This window comes from Mesoplodon densirostris, chromosome 15 (genome assembly GCF_025265405.1).
Source record: "Mesoplodon densirostris isolate mMesDen1 chromosome 15, mMesDen1 primary haplotype, whole genome shotgun sequence".
NCBI classification, from domain to species: domain Eukaryota; kingdom Metazoa; phylum Chordata; class Mammalia; order Artiodactyla; family Ziphiidae; genus Mesoplodon; species Mesoplodon densirostris.
In genome coordinates this window covers 73,832,497-73,851,917 of record NC_082675.1, presented here as the reverse complement: position 1 = coordinate 73,851,917, position 19,421 = coordinate 73,832,497, and the positions used below count along the sequence as shown (strand labels likewise).

Sequence of the window (19,421 nt, the reverse complement as noted above, 5' to 3'; positions counted from 1 at the left end):
AGCAAACTCTTTGATTTATCTTTGACTTTCCTCCATTCTTATTGCAGAGACTTTTCCATAGCAAGTGAGCAGTAAAATTCTGCGCAACAGAGTCTCTGGTGTAAGGGAGGGTGCTTCAAAGCGCCCAGATACCAGCGAGCAACCAGGCACGTGAGTCCAAAAGGTCCAATTACACCGCACCATTCGCACGCCGCGCCCTGGCCCCTTTGACTCCAAACCCGTAAAGGTGAGGGCGTTTGGTTTCAGCCGAAAGCCTGCTTGCTGCAATTACAGGATAAGTTTCTCGAAGTCTTTTGGCGCTGTCTCTTCCCCCACCCTCCGCGCGGCGAACCGTGACGCGCATTCGGTGACCGGTCCCCGAACGTGACTTGGCATCGAGAGGGTACAGCTCCCCTTACCGAGGGAGCTCAGGTCCCGGGCGAGCGGCGGCCTCGCCAGCTTTCCGGGCTGGCGCGGTCACCGACCTCAAGCGGCGGTCAGGCTGGCCGAGGGTGGCGGCGAAGTGACGCGGGGCTGGCGGGGCGGGGTGGCAATCGCTTCCCCAGGGAGGCGGGAGCGTCCGGGGAGCCGAGAGCGGGCCAGGCGAGGCGGGGGACGCGCTCGGGGTACGGCCTGGGTGGCCCCCTGCCGCCGGGGCGCACGAGGGCACGGGGCTCGACCTGAGCTGCGTCTGCCCGTGCCGGGGCTAGCCGTCCAGCTCTTCTCCGCCCAGGGGAGGAACAGAAGGAGGGCCGACGGCCGGGCCCGCCCCCAGCCCCAGCTGCGGCTGCCAGTAGGAGACTAAAGGCACCACCCGGGAGCGGAGAAACCAGTTTGGCTGGTCTCGCGGAGCGGAGGGAAAAGGGCGGCCGCCGAGGAAGGGGGCGCGTACGCGGGGCGGGGGCAGGCGGGGAGCCACTGGAGAGCTGCGAGAGCCGGAGGAGCCGCCGCCAACTGGACACGCTTCCCGGGGCCCCGGGCCAGCCCCGTGCGCCATGAAGCGCTAGTGCTGCGGCCAGGGCTGGGGCTGCTGCGGCTGCGGGCAGGTGCGCAAGCGAGCGCGCGGATAGGCGCGCACCCGGCGGATGCCCCAGCCGGGGCCCAGCGAGCGCCAGGTAAGGAGGGGCGCGGCGCCGGGACCCCTGATCTGCCTCACCCCGCGGGCCCCGCAGGTCCCCTGGCCGCCCGGGGGGCGGCGGACTCCGGGGAACAGGGATGCAGTGGCAGCAGCTGTCCGCGCCCTCGGGCTCCTGAGCCCGCAAGGGTGGGATTTGGGTGGCGGTGCCGGGAGCCTTCGCTGCCTCGGGGATGGGGAGACGCTGCTGGTGGGGCAGGCAGCACTGTGGAGGAGGCCATGGGCTTTTCACCTGCGGGAGGAGAGGGAACTTGCGGGAGGTGTTTCGGTTCTTTGCTCGTTTGCTACGCTCAGGTCCGGGCTTAAGCTCCGAGGGGCAAGCCTGGCAGGGCCTGTGGGTCCTTGAGGAGCGCCGCTGGTTCCCCTGCAATATCTGTCGCCCCTCTGGAAGTCCCTCTTGACGGGGTTCTGCTGGTGGCCCCTTTGGGAGCCGATGCAGACGCGTCCGAAAAAAGACCTTTGGACCGAATGCACCGGCAGCACCTTCAGGGAGGGATGGAGGGTGAGGTCGCCTCCGCCGCGCCCACTGCGGGACCAGGAACCCTGCAGACATCTTCCGAGGGCCTTAATGCAGGTTGGGAGGTGATGAGGAAGAGGGGTACTTTTTTCCCCGGTGATTGTAGGGTCGTATCCGCCAGCTCCCATGGCACTGCCAGCAGGCCATCTCCTTCCCTCCCCAGTTTGATGCCCGGCGCTGTCACCTCGCTCTGGGCGTGCGGAGTGGCAGCTTGTTGGGGGAGGGGTGTTGCAGGGAATGGCGAGTGTTTTAACCCCCCCACTTCCCCACTCCTCCCCAAGTGAGGGAAGAGCTTGTAATTGTCCGCCCAGCTTCTCCGAGGGCGTGTAAGCGCCTGGTCCCCGACCGGGGTGGGGAGGGGAGGCTTGGAACACTGATCAGTAACAGCTGTAGGGGAGGGCGAGGTTGCTGAGGGGATGCAGAACGGGGGAGGAGGTTCGCTACGCGCGGGGAAGGGGAACCCGAGCTCCATTTCTGCTTAGTGACCCCCTCAACCCCGCCCGAACCCTTCGCCCTGCCCGCGAAGCTCCTGGCGCTCTCGAAGTCCTTGGGTAGCTCCGGACGCCGCCAGTTTCCCCTCCCGGAAACGGCCCGCCCTGTTGGCTTAAGAAAAGTTTCTCTCCTATCTTCCTGGTTGCATTGCCTTCACAACTCTGCCTTCATTCCGCGAGAATAAAACGGGACAACACATGCGGAGCACTGAAAGACCCCCCAGCACGCAGTAGGTTCCAGAGGAAGGTTAACTGCTTTTAAAAACAAAAGGTAAAAATGATGTGTGATAAAATCTCCAGTGATGGTAAACACAAGGGCAGATAAAAAGAGAAAACAACACAAAATGTGAAGTAGAAGTTCTAATTTTCATGTCTGGGGAGTACTTTTGTATTGGACCTAAAATGCCATTCATTAATTCCGGGCCTGTGGTTGAAGCCCTTATTAAAACCTATTATAAATGCATATACTGTGCAAAAGATGATGAACGGTTATTAGCTGATGCTGATTACTTTCTGGGGGAGAAGTCTGCCTGCCTGCAACTATTCCTCTGAATCCTCTTAATGGTATTCATTAGGTAGTGGAGGCTTCCTTGTTCTAACGTTAGGTGAGAAATCTTAACCTTTGTTCCTTCGCCATTTTATGATGACCGTACATTCATAATTTTTAGGATTTCTTTGGTCTGTTATTGGGGGCCAAACAAGGCTCAGACCGCTTAATACTAGTGAACGGAAATGCTATCTGCGTGAAAGCGGCCTTGGCCACTTTCAGGTTTTCTTTCTGTTTTTTATTTTAAGGAAAATGCATATCAGTATGCACTTATTACTTGTTAGTGATAGAAATAGGGGTTTTTCTATTTGCTTGTTTTTGTAATTGAGCCTTTAACATAATTTGGTGAAAACGTGCATGTGTAAGTTGTCTGCAGGTGTAAAGCAAGTTGAGGACTGGCTCTGTTTCAGCTGGATTTCTCTGCGGTCTTGGCACTAACAGCGCTGACCACATGTAGCTGTGGAATGTTTCTTACCCTATCTGTTGGCCTTTCCCTCCTCCTTTTTTCTTTTTCCTTCCTTCTCTTTTTTCTAAAGCAAGGAGTCGTGGAAAACATATGGATTTAGATTCCCACAGATTTCAGTTCTTTTACTTTAAATTGTATTTAACGTTTGCAATTTATTCTTATTTATTTACTTTAAAAATTGTATAACCTTAGATGAATTCCTAAATTTTCTGAATTTACTCATTTGCTGGAAAACATATTTTTCAGCCTCCTTGGGTTGTTGAGGATTAAACGAGAGAACAGGTGAACCTTCCTTATACATAATAGGTGTTCGAATGTTGCTTTCTTGTTTTCTTTATTAAATGGATATTTTAAAAACTTAGTATGATGCCCAGATATTTGGTGTATTTTAAATATTTTATTGCCTTACTAAAGTTTGAATTCAATTTTAGTGTTTCCTGAGCATTCATGGAATCCAGGTGATCCTTATAACTCACCTGAGAGAGATTTTAATCTACTAGTTACCTTTGCTCTTTAGTTTCAGTCATTGTAAAAGAAGCCTACACTCTTATGAATGCAGAGGAACTTGCTTTTTAGATACCAGAACAAGTTTTATGGGGTCTGTTCGTGTCCCATGTCTGTAAAGAGAGGTGCCTTTAAAAGTTCTTAGGCACTTAATTTTAGAATTTGCTTCTATATCTGCTTCTAGATTAGTCTCCTGGGACGTGTTTTTTTTGGTGGTGTCTTTAAGTATCTCGTGAGTTTTCAGGTCTGTTTGTTGGCATGGTTCAATTAGATTAATTGTATTCATGCCTGTAGGTGTTGTTTTGTTACTTATTAAGACACGTAAAAATGAATTTGCTACCAGGAGAGTTTTAATAACACGAAAAGAAGATAGGTTTATTCTGTTAAGCAGTTTACTCCCAAATCTCCATCCCTATGCCCAGCTCTAAATAATATCCAGTCTAAGATCTTTCGAGGTCCTGTGTCACTGAAGAGCTGGCATTATGGAGGAAGGGTCTAGAAAGTATACACACACACACGCACATCATAGTGTGTGTGTGTGTGTATATATAAAACAGTCTTGTTTCCCATATTTATTAGAAAACAAAGGATTTTTAATCATCTGATTATTTAGGAACATATTAATACTTTTCCTAATTCTTGTGAATGTGTTGCATGTTAAAATAAATGGTCACCAAAACCATGCACAATGGGAACTATGTTTGATAACTGGTCCCATGGAGACTGAACCCAGAGGCAGCAGTGAGGGGTTAGTAGCAGGTGCTTTGGAGTCCTGGGACCTGGCTTGGAATCCAGGCCTCACTGCTCCCGAGCTGTATAACCCGGGGCAAGTTATTAGTACTTAATTGATCTAGCTTTAGTTTCCTCACCTGTAAGATGGAATAGGAATAGTACTATCTCAGAGCGTTGTGTGATGAGTTCCAAATGAGAGACTTGATCTAAAAGGGCTCAGCAAGGAGCTCAGTTAAAAGTAGTCAGTATTATTACTGTTGTGTTGTTGATATCTCAGCAAATATTTATGGCTCATGCAGCCATTGCCTTTCTCCTAGACTATGCGGGAAACGGGAATCACTCTGTAGGTTAGTATTCATTTAGCAAACATAGGTGTCTGTTTGCACCAGGCATTGGTGAGAAAGAGTCCCCTGGAGCAGGGGCGAGGTTCTGAACTTTCAGATCCAGGGCTTGGGTTCTGGAGCCCAAGTGTCTGGGGAGTGGCACGACGGACCAGGGCGCTCAGTGACCTAGGGACGTGCTCACTCAGTCACCGCCACGAGGGGTGGCCGCTCCCACCGGGGCCTTCTATCCTCCTGCAGGTGGAGGGAGGCCCTGGGGACATACTGAGCCCTGCTGGGTCTCCTTTCCCCCACTTCCTGTCCGTCTTTCATCTTCCTCACCTCCGTATTCTTGTATTAAAAAAAAAAAATTAGGGCTTCCCTGGTGGCGCAGTGGTTGAGAGTCCGCCTGCCGATGCAGGGGACACGGGTTCGTGCCCCGGTCCGGGAGGATCCCACATGCTGCGGAGCAGCGGGGCCCGTGAGCCATGGCCGCTGAGCCTGCGCGTCCGGAGCCTGTGCTCCGTAGCGGGAGAGGCCACAGCAGTGAGAGGCCCGCGTACCGCAAAAAAAAAAAAAAAAACACAAAAAACTCTTCCCTGTTCAAAACTTGGGAGTTTCTAAACGTTGAGTCTTTTTAAAGGATCAGTGCTTTCTGCATGGCTTCTGAGTTGTGGCACCTGGTAAGCATCACTAATGACAGAGACCTTTGCTACAATCCCATCCATCCATCCATCCATTCATTCATTCATTTAAAACAGTGGCTTGAACATCTTCTCCAGGCACTGTGCTGGGGATTACCTACTTGCTTCACGGAAGCCTGCGGGATTCACAGAGGGCCTGAGTCGTGTTTTTTTTATCTTTTCCTCTTTGGTAAGAAAGCAGATCTGGTGTTCTCTCTCTTCCTGCTCTGGACTTTGTCCCTCTCTGCCTGGAGAGATGGTTGCCTTAGACCATGGAGCGTGGCCCTGGCCGCTCCCAGTTCTGAAGCTCTGTGTTCATTATCAGTCTTCAAGTCCAGTGAATTTGCATTTAATAAAGGAGAGCTGGGCCTGGAGGCTATGGCAGATCAGTGGTAGGAAGCTGGCTCTCAGTCTTGGGGAAAGGACTCCTGGGGTTGGGGGGTGTCAGAGGTCACCCTTGTTCTGGGGCCATCCTTCTGTGGTGATGACACCTCCCCCTAGCGTGACTGAGAAGCCTGGCACTTCTCACTGAGTACGTGTGTAGCCTGACCTTTGGCTAGCAGCTCTGGTCTTTATTTACAGGGCTGTCATTTATGGTTTTGTCTCTTTGCTGTGTGGCTTTTGTTCACCAGAGTTGAGGTTTGCTTGATTTAGAGCAAGGCAGCATTTGAAACCAGTTTTCTAACCTTTACTCAAATTGAGTTGAGCTGGAATATCCTCATCGGAACAACTCAGGCACCAAGCATTATCCGCTTACCGTCTCTGATCGCCCATTCTTGCTGTTTGGAGAAGTTCCCGTGGGTTGGATGCATTACTTATTTTATAAAGTGTGATATGAGTTGTGTACAAATCTTTTCTCTGTCTTCTTGGGACACACTGAACTACTGAGACTGTTCTCTGAGATCAGAGGTCTGTGCATCCAGGAGAAACATTTAACACTCTCTATAAGAAAACAGATAGCCATTTGACTTTGGTGGTTGAAATATTCACTCACGTGGGGAGGCAGGTTGGGGTTTATATATTTCACACCTGGAAACGAGTGGCCCTACCACCATATTGGAAACACATGTGTGGGCCTCTAAGCCAGGCACTGGCAGATGCTCTATAAGCTCAGCATTTTTGTTAAAACAATGAAACTAAGAGTGGAGGGTTCTTCAGCCGCTGAGATGGTGAGAATTAAGTGAAAATCTACGCTCTGGTTTTGGTACCAGAACAACACTGGGAGCTGAGGAGATTCCTCATGATCTCATCCTAGTGCAGACGTTTATTTCATGGGACTTTTGTTTTAATCATGGTAAGATATTTATAAAATTTGTCATTTTAGCCATTTTTAAGGTGAATTCAGTGGCATTAAGCGTATTCACAGTATCTTGCAGCTCTGCTACTATCCACGTCCAGAACTTGTTCATCGTCCCATTCAGAAACTCTGTATCCATTAAACTGTAACTCCCCATCTCTCCCTCCCTGTGGCCCCTGATAACGTCTTTTGTCTCCATGAATTTGGCTATGCTGAGGTACCTCATGTACGTGGAATCATACAATATGTGTCTTTTTGTGATGCTGATTTGACTCAGCATAATGTCCTCAAGGTTCATCCTTGTCACAGCATGAGTCAGAATTTCCTTCCACTTCCTTTTCAGGGCTGAATAATCCACTATTCCAATATTATTCCAATAATATTCCATAATATTCCAATAATATGTGTGTCTATATACCACATTTTGTTGATCCATTCATTGGTTGAGGGGCGTTTGGGTTGTGTCCATCTTTGGCTATTGTGAATGATGCTGTTGCAGACATGGGCATATGAGTATCTGTTTCTTCACGGGAGCTGTTGAGATCTGATTCAGTTTTGTGAGGTTCATTGTTCGTAGAACATGGTTAAGGTGGGCAGGGACATGTAGTATTTAATATCACAGTTTCCTCCAAAATAGCTTGGAGATAAGAACAGGAGGAACTGCAGGGAGGCTGGTTACCTGGGAGACACGTGAGGGGCAGCCTCATTTCTCATTTTCACCTGCAGCTGCTCTGACGAAGCTGGTGGTCCTTTCGCGTATCATCACGTGCTGGCCTGCAGTGTGGGTGATACTGTGCTGTGTGCCGGGGTGGGCATAAAAGCTCAGGAGACCTGGCTCCACCGTCTGGAGACCTATGCAGACCACAGCTGCCTTCCAGGGAGGATATTCTCTAGTGGAGGCAAAAATCCTTAACTTTCCCCCAGAACTGACTTGAATTAAAGATAAAAAAATTGTTTTTGGTGGAGGCAGGGTTAGAATGAGAGAAAAATTGATATTTAATGTCTGAAAAATGCAACACTTAAAAATCAGATTGTTTTCTACCTTAGGGTACAATCCATGGTTTTCAAGATAGGCTTTCAAAAAAGGCAAGAGATCACTAATAGACTGTAGGATGACAGAATCATCAGATGTTGCATCTGTGTACTAATGTGCTTCTTCGTGGAGCAGGATAAAACCCAGAACCCTTTTGATCATGATTAGATGTCAGTCTGTTAGGCTAAAGACATCTTAATCTGTATTTTCTAGAGAACGGTAGACTCTTGTGTGAGTTTTTGCTCATACGGTGCCCTGAAAATTAGCCAAGATAAGGATATTTAAAAAGCAAGGCTTTTTTTTTTTAAGTAAACACACACACACACACACACACACACACACACACTTCAAACTAACCCCAAGTATCACCATTCTTGGGTATCATTCCATCTTCCTATCCTGTGCCAGTCCCAGCCACAAAAAGGATATTAATCTCTTGGCGGTTTGATACTTTGTCTAGCTCAATTTGAGATTGTTTAGAATGTTTTTTTAAATCAGTCTTAGCCTTTCCCCCTTACATAGAGAAACATGGTGAAAATTCTCAAAGGTCAGTTTGAGAACCTCAGACTCCTGAGTGGTGACATAAGTAGCATCCAGTGTGTCCTGGATCCTTGAGATCCCTCGGACCAACACTCTTTTTGAAAGCTGAAGAAAGTTTGCTCAGACCCTGTACTCTTAGTAACTGCTGGTCTCATTTCCTGAGTTCTGGCGTCTTGAGTGGCTAGAGAAGTAAACTCATGGCTTCTCCTAGGGAATTTCCTGTCTCCTTAGTCAATTCACAGAGTGGACCCTCCTCCTTAGCCTTTAAAGTCCAAAACAAACAGCCAGCTGGCCAACAGATACTTACAAAGCACATCCTGTGTGCCTGGCACTTGGCATCTGTCAGTCAATCAAGGAGCTAAAGAGCCTGCCCTCAAGGAGCTCACATTCTAGAGAGGGAAGGGAGACTGTGGATAATAAATAGGTAAATTACATGGTATGTTTGAAGGTTGATGCTGCAGGGGATAAAAAGAGAAAGCTGGACAGGGTAAAGGAATTGGGAGGGTGTGCAAGGGGGCAAGATGCAGTTGGAGAGTGGAGAAGGTGGTATCTGGGTGAAGACTCAGCAGGGAGAGGGTGAATCACAAAGATCTGGGGGTGGGGAGAGTGTCCCAGGCAGGGGACAGGTGACTCGGTGCCTGGCTGGTGTGATGAAGGCAGGTAGTTGGCTATTCCTCCAACCTGTGAGTGGGGAGGGTGGGGCATGGGGAAGACAGAGCAGAGAGGTGGGGAGCCCCATCGTGCAGGGCTTCTTCCTAGGAGCGGAAGGATTTTGGCTGTGACTTTGTGCAAGATGGATAGAGGGGTGGGGGGAGGCGGTGCAGGATGTTGCCCATTGGAGGGTTGTGATCTGTCATTTGACTTGTATTTTAAATAGTCCTTCTGGTTGCTGTGTGGAGACCAGGCCAGGGAGGGCTCTTGGGTTGGGAGACTAGTTAGGAGGCTAAACCAGGTGAGCTATGTTGGAGCCTGGGACCAGGGTGAGACGTCTGAGAGAGAGAAGGTTGTGGATATTTTTTTAAAGGTAGTGCCAACAGGATTTCCGGACAGATTGGATATGGGGTGTAAGAGAAAGAGGAGGCACAGATAACTTTCTTGGCAGAGCTTGGGCTGCAAATGGAAATCTGACTTTCAAAACGCTGTAAATTCGGTGTGCTCAGATCGCTCATAATAGGTTATAAAGAGGCTCAGAGATACACATTTACATAAGGTGTTGGTTCAGAGAACTTCAACAGAGAACTTTGTTTATCATTAGAGCATGTTGTTTACCTTGCTGGAGGGAGAGGGGAGGTGTTAGAAAATGATGATTTCCAGGAGGCAGAGGTCTTTGCTTGTATTGGAAGGAAGATGGTCTGTAACCAACGGGGTACGTGGGGCCAGGAGGCCTCCTCTGTAAGAGAAAACAGGCTGCCCCTGCAGGCCTGCGGCCAAATTGCAGGCAAGGCTGTGATCCCTGCCCGACACCTCCCAACCTTGCCATGCATTGTCTAATTGGGAAGGCAAGCTTTTTCCAGCCTGCAAACTCAGGCAGGCCACCCCCATCTCCACACACACAGGTTATCTTTTTTCAAACAGTTTTAGCGAGATATAATTCATGTACCGTAAAGTTCATCTTTTTACAGTGTACAATTCCATGGTTTTTAGTATATTGACGGAGTTGTACCGCCACCACCACAGTCTATTTTAGAAGCTTTTCATCACCCCGAAAAAGAAGACCAGTACCCTTTAGCTGTCACTCGTATTCCTTCTCCCCTTAGCTCCTGGCAACCAATACTCTACTTTCTGACTCTCTGTATTTGCCTATCTGGACATTCTATATAAAAGGAAGCATACAACGTATGTTCTTTTGTGATTGACTTATTTCACTTAGCATAATGTTTCCTTGGTGCTTTGCTTAGTGTAATTGTCCACGTTGTAGCATTTATCAGTATTTAAGTTCTTAATTGCTGAGGACACAAGTTACTTTTGCACATGAGGCATTCTTGAAAAGAACACAGGAAATGGAAATGTATGTTAGTTACAAATAGATTGACTAATGTTAGAAAGGGAATTGTTTGTGCCCAGAGAGCTAAATATGTCTCTGTGAAGGGATGTGTGTGTGTGTGTGTGCGCACGCACACACGCACATGTGCATTAATTTGTTATCTTTCATAGCTGAATACAAAGTATGTGGAATTTGTGAGTGAATCTGAAGACTAGTGGCTTTCTAGTGACCTAATGATTTTCTTTCATTTAAAAAGTCAACGTTTGCTTATTAAATGCCCACTACACTCCAGCTCCCGTGCCAGGTCCTGGTGGTTAATTCTAGGATGAACAAAGCAGACAGGGGCTGCCCCCTTGTGACACTTACGGGCTTGTTGCGGGAGAGGTGGCGGGAGTCGATATTGAACAAAATATTGAACAAAAGAGATAGGAAACAGACCGATATTAGAATTAGAATCTGTAATAAGCACTTAAAGGGAAATAAGACATGACTGAGAATAACTAGGGCTGACTTTAGAGTGGCCCCAGAGGAGCCCAAATGGCCGTGGAAGGATGGATGGATAAACACAAAGTGGTCCATCCATACAGTGGAATACTATTCAGTCTTAAAACAGAAGGAAATTCGGACACACACCTTGAAGACGTTATGCTGCATGAAATAAGCCAGACACAAAAGGACAACTACTGTACGATTCCACTCATATGAGGTACACAGAATAGTCAAATTCATAGAGGCAAAAAGTAGAACAGTGGTTACCAGGGTCAGAGGGAGGGGGAATGGGAATTATTGCTTAATAAGCACAGAGTTTCCGTTTGGAAGGATGAAAGAGTTCCCGAGGTGGATATGTACTTGATATCACTGAACCGTACTCTTAAAAATGACTAAGTTGGTAAATTTTATGTCGTATCTATTTTGCCACAATAAAAGATTTAGCCCAGGAAGATCTCTTGGAGGAGAATATTCTTAAGTTGAGACCAGTTGAGGCTTTTCCTGGTCCAGCCCATAGGAGCAGCATGTGCAAAGACCCTGTGGTGAGAGCTTAGTGCTGTGTTCTGGGAACTGTGAGAAGGCCAGGATAGCTGGGGAGAAGTGACAGTGGAGCTAAGAAGCATGGGGTGAGGTAGGCAGAGACCAGGCTGATAGGAAGGCACTGATGTATTTGTAAGCAGTGGAGTGCCATGATTTGATTTCTGATTTCAGCTGAAAACTCAGGCTGTGATGTGGAGAATGGGTAGCCAAGGCCAGAAGCAGGGAGGAGACCAGTTAGGAGGCTGCTGCAGTGGCCGAAAGAGAGAGGTCATGGGGGCTTGAGCCAGGATGACAGAGTGGAGATGAGACGCAGAGGGCGGGAGCTGCATTTTAGAAGTGGAGTCTCGGTCTTGGTGATGGATCAGATTCGAGGACCTCACGGAAGGGAAGGAGCAGGTGATTCTCAGGTTTCTAACATAAGGGATGGAAGATAATGATGTCAGAGACAGAGGAGCAGGCTGGAGGATTAAGAATTCAGCTTTGGTCGTGTTAACTTCCAGTTGCCGGGACACCCAGGAGTGGCCAGAGGTCAAGCTCTGATAGATTCAGAAATCTTGGCTGGAGACACGTAACCTTGGGACCCAGAAGCGTGGAGTTGGGTATGACGATTCCCACAGGGACGTTGGGAACCTTATGAACCCAGTGCTTCCCATCCTTGGGGTCAGCCTTTTAATTTTGGCCTTTTTTTTGTGAAATCATACATTTAACTATTTTTTAATGCCAATCAAGCATTTGAGCATTTGAGCAAAGAAAGCACCTGTGCAAATGCTCTAGCCCTGCTTTATGGACAAGGATGGCAGTGGAAGCCTGATACAGTATTGCCTAGTTGGCAGGACCAACACACACAGGTCAAAATGTTTGTATCAGACGCGGGAAGGGGCCAGTTGTATATTTAATGGGAACTCACTAAAGTCAGGGAATTTCTCATGGACAGTAGGGTATTTAAAATGGCTTGTGTGGCCTTGTCTAAAAACCAAGTCATGGGGCTCCCCTGGTGGCGCAGTGGTTAAGAATCTGCCTGCCAGTGCAGGGGACCTGGGTTTGAGCCCTGGTCTGGGAAGACTCCACATGCTGCGGAGCAACTAAGCCTGTGTGCCGCAACTACTGAAGCCCGGGCGCCTAGAGCCCGTGCTCCGCAACAAGAGAAGCCACCGCAGTGAGAAGCCCGCGCACCGCAACTAGAGAAAGCCCGCGCGCAGCAACGAAGACCCAACGCAGCCAAAAACAAAAACACACCAAATCATGCTTTTTACTATGTGTATAGGGTGTATGACAAAATACACCTAGATCCTTCCCTCCTCTACCTCTGCCTCAATTGGTCTCCACTTAAAAGGTGATCCTGAGGTTTTTACTCTATGTCTTTGCTTGTTTTCTGGTCTGTTGCAGGCACCATCTTTAGACTAACTCTGAGCATGCCATGTTTGCACATGTCCTTAATGATATTCAAATGGCAGGGTTATCAGTATTTAATAACCCTGGTATTGTGATAGACTCTTTTAAAGCAGGGGCTATTGTTTAAGGAGGAAAGCATTCAGCACAAAAGGAAAAAGGATGACAATGAAATATTTGATCATTAAAATGCTTTCCGTTGGAAAGGGATTTTTTTTTTTTTTTTTTGCGTTACGCGGGCTTCTCACTGTTGTGGCCTCTCCCGTTGCGGAGCACAGGCTCCGGACGCGCAGGCTCAGCGGCCATGGCTCACGGGCCCAGCCGCTCCGCGGCATATGGGATCCCCCCGGACCAGGGCATGAACCCGTATCCCCTGCATCGGCAGGCGGACTCCCAACCACTGCGCCACCAGGGAGGCCCGGAAAGGGATGTTTTCATTCCTGCAGTTAATAGTGCAGTTGCTTCTACTAACTTTACCTGATAACACATGTCATGTCCCTTTTTACCCAGAATTCTACTGGGACAGAGTGCATTCCCTCTGTCTCAGGGTCTCTGCATATGCTCTGTTCTTCACCTGTGACCCTCTTTCCCCTCCCGCCTCCACCTGCTGACCAGGTGCTACTTCCTCCTGGAAGACTTCCTGCTGCTTCACGTTCCCAGGTCAAAGTGAGGGGCCCCTCCTTTGCTCCAGTCCCTCTCTGTACGTTCCTCTCCCAGCTTGGATCACGCCATCTCGGAGACGGTGGCTAGCTTTTATTTCACGTGCCAACTTGGCTTGATGCGTAGTAGTTGCCTCGATACTGGTTTTCAAAGTATGGTCCCAGCAGCAGCAGCAGCATCAACACAGCTGAGGGTCCCACCCGGACTTACTGAATCAGAAACTCAGGAAGTGGGACCCAGCATTCTGTGGCTCAAAAAAACTTCCAGATGTTTCTGATGATGCTCCAGGTTGAGACTCACTGGCCTAGAGGTATTGGATGAGTAGGATTCCAAGGCAGTGTCCAGCCATGGCAGGGAAGAGTGTGTTAGGATTCCTTGGTGACGACACCTCAAGCAGGAGAGAAGCAGGAAGGATGCGGCCCAGGGGTGTGTCACCCCTGAACGCTATGGTGATTGCTGGTCTGTTTGTCTCTTGCATGAGACTGTCACCTTGGTGAGAAGAGCCCCTTTTTAAGGTTCACTCATGTTGTAGCCCGGCCCCCAGCACAGTGCTTAAATTGTAGGAGCTGTTCTAAATACAATGACATCTTAAGTATATTAAGTTGGTTGTTTTTGCAGTGACCCTGGGATAAAAAGAACCCACCATAGCCTGATCACATGAATTTTTTTTTTTTTTTTTTTTTTTTTTGTGGTACGCGGGCCTCTCACTGTTGTGGCCTCTCCCGTTGCGGAGCACAGGCTCCGGATGCACAGGCTCAGCGGCCATGGCTCACGGGCCCAGCCGCTCCGCGGCATATGGGATCCTCCCAGACCGGGGCACGAACCCGTATCCCCTGCATCGGCAGGCGGACTCTCAACCACTGCGCCACCAGGGAGGCCCATGAATTTTATGGCTTTCATTCTTTTAGAAAGATGCCAGATGAGACTAACCAAGTTCTTGGACCTTATTCCTTAGCAAAATAGTCACACACAAAAATAGATATTTTAAGAGTTTGGTCGCGCCTTTTGTAACTTATTGCCATTCTTTTGCAAATGGCACGTAATACCGGGGATTATTTTTAGTTAGCTCCTATTTGGGACAAATGGACTCTTGTGACATCTTGGTCTGGGTTAGAGATCTTTTTACTAATGATACTTGGAAACTTCTAGATCATTCTATAACTCTGAACTAGAAAATATTTGCATCCAAGGGAAAGCAGCTAATGCCTATATTCACTCACTGTTCTGGTTTGGGTTTACGTTATTGTCAAAAGATAATGAGTTTTCAGGATCTGGAAAGTATTTTGAGGTTAGTATAACAATTGTTTTCCATGAGATGGAGCAAAGTGAAGCTTAATACTAGGCCTGCTTTTATTCAATCAATTTTATGTGCTTGTCCACAAAGCCAGAACATGAGAAAGTTGACGTGATTTGTGGGACACTTATCCTGGGTCGGCTGTGAACATGTTGAGACAGAAACAGGCATCAGGTTTATTAAAAACTTTGCAAAAATATCCCTGACCTACTCAACCAGAGGTGATTTGGGCCCCCAGGGGGCATTTTTGGTTGTCACAACGTAGGGGTTGCTACTAGCATCTAGGGGTTGAGGCTGGGAATGTTGCTAAACAGATGATGCACACGACAGCCTCCACCGTGAAGAAGTCTCCCACCCAGAGCATCAGTAGTGCCAAGGCTGAGAAATCCTGCTGTAAATGACGGACAGGCATGATCATAAAATGCTGGGGTTCTGCAGGACTCGGTCCCAGGCTTGCTTCCCCCTCTACGAGGTAATCGCCTCTATTTCTTTTCTTTAATTTCTTTTTTAATAAATTTATTTTTACGTATTTATTTTTGGCTGCGTTGGGTCTTCGTTGTGGTGCGCGGGCTTCTCATTGTGGTGGCTTCTCTTGTTGCGGAGCACGGGCTCTAGTCGCGCGGGCTTCAATAGTTGTGGCACGTGGGCTCAGTAGTTGTGGCTCATGGGCTTAGTTACTCTGTGTCATGAGGGATCTTCCCAGACCAGGGCTTGAACCCATGTCCCCTGCATTGGCAGGCGGATTCTTTTTTGTTTTTTTTTAGAGTGTATACAATAGTTTTTAATATATTGGAAAGTTGTAAGACCATCACAACTATCAATTAGAGAGCAGTTTCATCACTCCCAAAGGCAGGCGGATTCGTAACCACTGCACCATCAGGGAAGCCCAATCGCCTCTATTTCTATGGTTTTAAATACTATTAATGTGCCGATTTCTGCTGACTTTCCATTACAGCCAGCTTTTTCTCCCTGCCAGCCTGCTCCCTCCACTTGAGTACCTCTTGAGAGCGCCCGCCCCAGACACAGAACATCCAGCACTGAACCGCAGCCAGTTTAGAAGACGACTCCTCTCTAGCTGGACTTGAGCTGTGACCCCTTTCTCTCCCACACGACACCACCTTGACCTTCATTTCCATTCCATCTCCAAGATCTGTTGCTTCTACCTCCAGAAGATCTTGAATCCACCTGGTTCTCTCCACCTGCCACCCCCTCCCTCTCCTGGACCATCCCAGGAGTCTCCTGACTGATGCCTCTCTCCATTTTCCACCTTCCAGCCCAGAGCAGCCATTCATCCCGAAGCACGTCCACACCCGCCTGCAAAACCCTTTTGTAGCTCAGCATTGCAGTTACAACAGCATTTACCTCCTTTCCATGGCTCGCCAGGCCCGGCCTTGACTCCTCCGACCCTCTCTTCCTCCCCGCTAGGTCTGTTCTTGTCCTACTTCAGTTTCTGGAGCATGACGAACCCTTTCCTGTCTCAGCATCTACACATTTGTTGCTTTCTCGCCTGAAAAACTCTTCCCCTGAATGAATCCTCTTTATCTTTTGCTTTTCGACTCAAGTGTTATTTCCTCAGAGCGTTCTCTGACCACCCTAATGAAATAGGTCTCTCCCAATACATGCCCTCTGCTCTTTTTCTCTTGTACTCACGCGTGTAACCCTTTATTTATCTGTGGGATGACTGGTGTGCTGCCCTATGAGCCTGGAAGCTTCTGTCCTGCTCACTGTAGCTCAGTGGCCGACAGAATGGCCGAAGCTTGTGGTTTGATGACTATCAGTGGAATGTTAGTGGGAGTAAGTGGGTGGGGAATGAATGGAGACCAGCCTGGAGGGGTGAGGGAGGGGTGTGTGCAGCTCGAGGCTATGGGGGCACAGAGGAGGGAGTTACTAGCTCAGTTTAGGGGTGTTCAGGAAGGTTCCCAAGAAGGGGTTACATTGGAGGGCCACCTTGAGGAATGATTTGGGTTCCTCCGAAGATGACTTGGGAAATAATAAAAAGTTCCGATTGGGGTGGGGGTAATACTGGAAATTAAGTGGATCTTAAAGACAATCTGGTGCCTGATTGTGCCCACCCATGGCTGGGATGGACCTTCCAGAAAGTGGCTACTTCTATAGTGTAGACCAGTGGCTTCTCAAACATGAATGCACATGTGAATCGCCTGGGGGTTCTTGTTAAAAAGTGGATTCTGGTTTGGTTGGTGGTGAAATTCTGTAATCCTCACGAGCTCTTGATCATGGAGATGCGGCTGGTCGCAGACCCCACGTTGAGTAGCAAGGACACCGAGGATGGGGAGGACCAGATACGTTGATGAAAGAACAACAAACGGGGACCTTTGATAAATGGTAGAAAAGATGATGTCTGTGTTTTCTCCAATACTTAATTTCCTTTTAGATTTTCCTGTGAATCGTGTCAAGAAGTATTTTATGGCTTCATTTTCAGCGTCTACCAGCTGTATTTGATATCTTTAAAGTTCTTATTTTACATGGGCCTGCCTGTATGATGAAAAGAAATAGAAACATAAAAAAGTTGTTGTTTTGAGACAGATGCATCCATCCTGTTTTATGACTGTCATCCTTTTCAAAGAACCACAATAAATACAGTAGTACTTCTCTTAGACGGGAATTCACTTACATATTATTGTCTCCATGCCTTCATTCCTCCAGGTGCACTCTTCCCACTCTAATCTGACCATTATCTATTTTATGCCTTCTCTGTAGGGCATTTTTAGCCCAGACAGTCTCTTTTCTGCCACCTGTCATGCTTCTGGGCATCACCCCCCCTGCCCTATCAACCTGTGTATCTTCAGAAAAGACAAACTAGTATTAATCTAGGCCAGTCATCATTCAGAGGCTAAACCTGTTTTCCTTAAAGAACCGCGTTATAGTCCAGACTGAAGCAAATGGATTTCATGTTCTCTGGAGCCTTCCTTGAGATGCATAAACCAGAGGTGACTGAGGAATTGTCTGTGGGTGGGAGCGTGCAGCCCATTCTTGGCTGTGCAAATGCGTGAGGTGGTCAAACTTGGCTACAAATTAGAATCACTTGTGGAGCATCAAATATATTGATGCTGGAGATACTGATCACCCAACCGGGGTGCACCTGGCGTCATTCTGACCCGAAGTCAAGGCAGAGAACTGCTTGGATGCTGTAAGAGTCTGCTGTCTATGGGGTATCTTTTAGTGTATCAAAAACTCACTCAAGTTTATGGAAGTGTCTAGATATAAACATTGGGGGAAGTGATTGAAATAAATGAGTGGAATAACTCAAAGACATCAGACTGGATTCTGAAAAGCATCAGCTTGTGAGTGGCCTTGATTCAGTCACTTAACCTCATAGCTAAGGTCTGTGTAGTGATTTGCTGATTACCAAGTACCTTCACATGCTGGACATTAGTTTCACAGGAATTCTAAAGGGAGGGCAGGGCACTTTTTTCCCATTTGCACTTTCTTGAGGGAACACAGTTCTTTATTGTTTAAGGTTCAGCTTCAGTGTTCTTCTGGCCTGGAGCCCCTCCCGGGTACTTCCCGGGCTCGGTCAAGTACCAGGCTGGGTCAGGTATGACTTCTTCAAGCTCCCACTGCATCTGAGGCATGCAACCCTCTCCTGCATTTACCATATTGAACTATAATGATCTCTGTGATGGTTACTCTCCTCTTGAGGAGACTGTCATCATATCTTATTCATCCCAAGTGTCCATAGCCTAGTAGGCATTCAGTAACTGAAGATTGAGGTAATCCATTAGTTACCACTTTACAGATGGAGACACTGGGGCAAGGAGGAGACTCAACACAGGACCTGCACTATCACCTCCCCTAACCTTTCTGAGCTCCAAATTCCTCTTGTAAAAATGAAGAGTTTGGACATTTTCTCTAATAACCCTTATGGCTCTAAAATAGGTGGTTCTGTTTTAAGATCTTAACTACTTGATAGTGTTATAAAAACTCAGCAGAGCTCTTCAGATGGGTATGAAAGCCTTGAGAATAAAAGAGTAAAGAATATGATCAAAATAACTCATCTGTTGGCAAGAACGGAAATTCATTATTTACATTTTAGCCTAGACCGGGAACCTGGTCCTAACTCTTGTGCCATCAATACAATCTACTTTCCCAGGAAGTTGAGAAAGTAGACACTCCTGGGTCCTCGCCCTTTTCTTTTTCTGACGTTCCCCAAGTGATTTGGAAATAGATCAATCTGAACTGAAGGCCTGCCTTTTGCTGCTCAGGAGGTCGCTCACATCTGACCAGCAGTGGTTATGTGAATGGTCTGTAAGTCTGTTTAATGAATTTTTACCACCTGGCTGACCCAAAAGCAGCCTGTTTGCACAGCCAGCGTTCGCCGGGCCACGTAAATCATGCTTGCATTGCTGAGACAAGGAAGTTGTCTTCTATCCAAATCATGATGGAATCAGGGACGTGGCTGCTGAAACTGGACTCTTGACCACTTAGAAATCATCTCCTAATCAGTTAGGGGGAGGGGGAGGGGCAGGTGAGCTGGAAAAGGAAATGTGAAGCCACATCTTTCTCTTAGGATAAAACCGTTCACAGGAAAAACAAGTTTCTCACATCTTGTGTGCAATATTATTGCCATCAGGCAACCCCTTTGGCTAAAGCCAATGAACAGATTTTCAGGGCTGCAAAATGTGAAGAGTAGGCAAGTGTATCTGAGAGTTTAAATGAAATCATCTCTCTGGCCTTGGGTGTCACTGGCAAACTCTTGTAAAGCCCTGTTGCCAGTGTAATTGTGACTCTTCCGCCCACCCACACATCTTCCGAGTTTTCTTGGTCTTCCCCGCAACCCTGCCCTGAATTGGAAGCCAGCCT

General features: G+C 47.8%; 1 protein-coding gene across 1 annotated transcript in view; it reads left to right on the top strand.

The window, feature by feature from the left end:
• Positions 1-865: 865 nt before the first annotated feature.
• Positions 866-19,421, top strand: part of ATP8B1 (ATPase phospholipid transporting 8B1) — a 120,356-nt gene continuing 101,800 nt past the window's right edge. The window contains exon 1 of the mRNA XM_060118675.1: positions 866-1,094. The gene's annotated coding sequence lies outside the window, so the exon portion shown is untranslated. The remainder of the gene's footprint in view (positions 1,095-19,421) is intronic.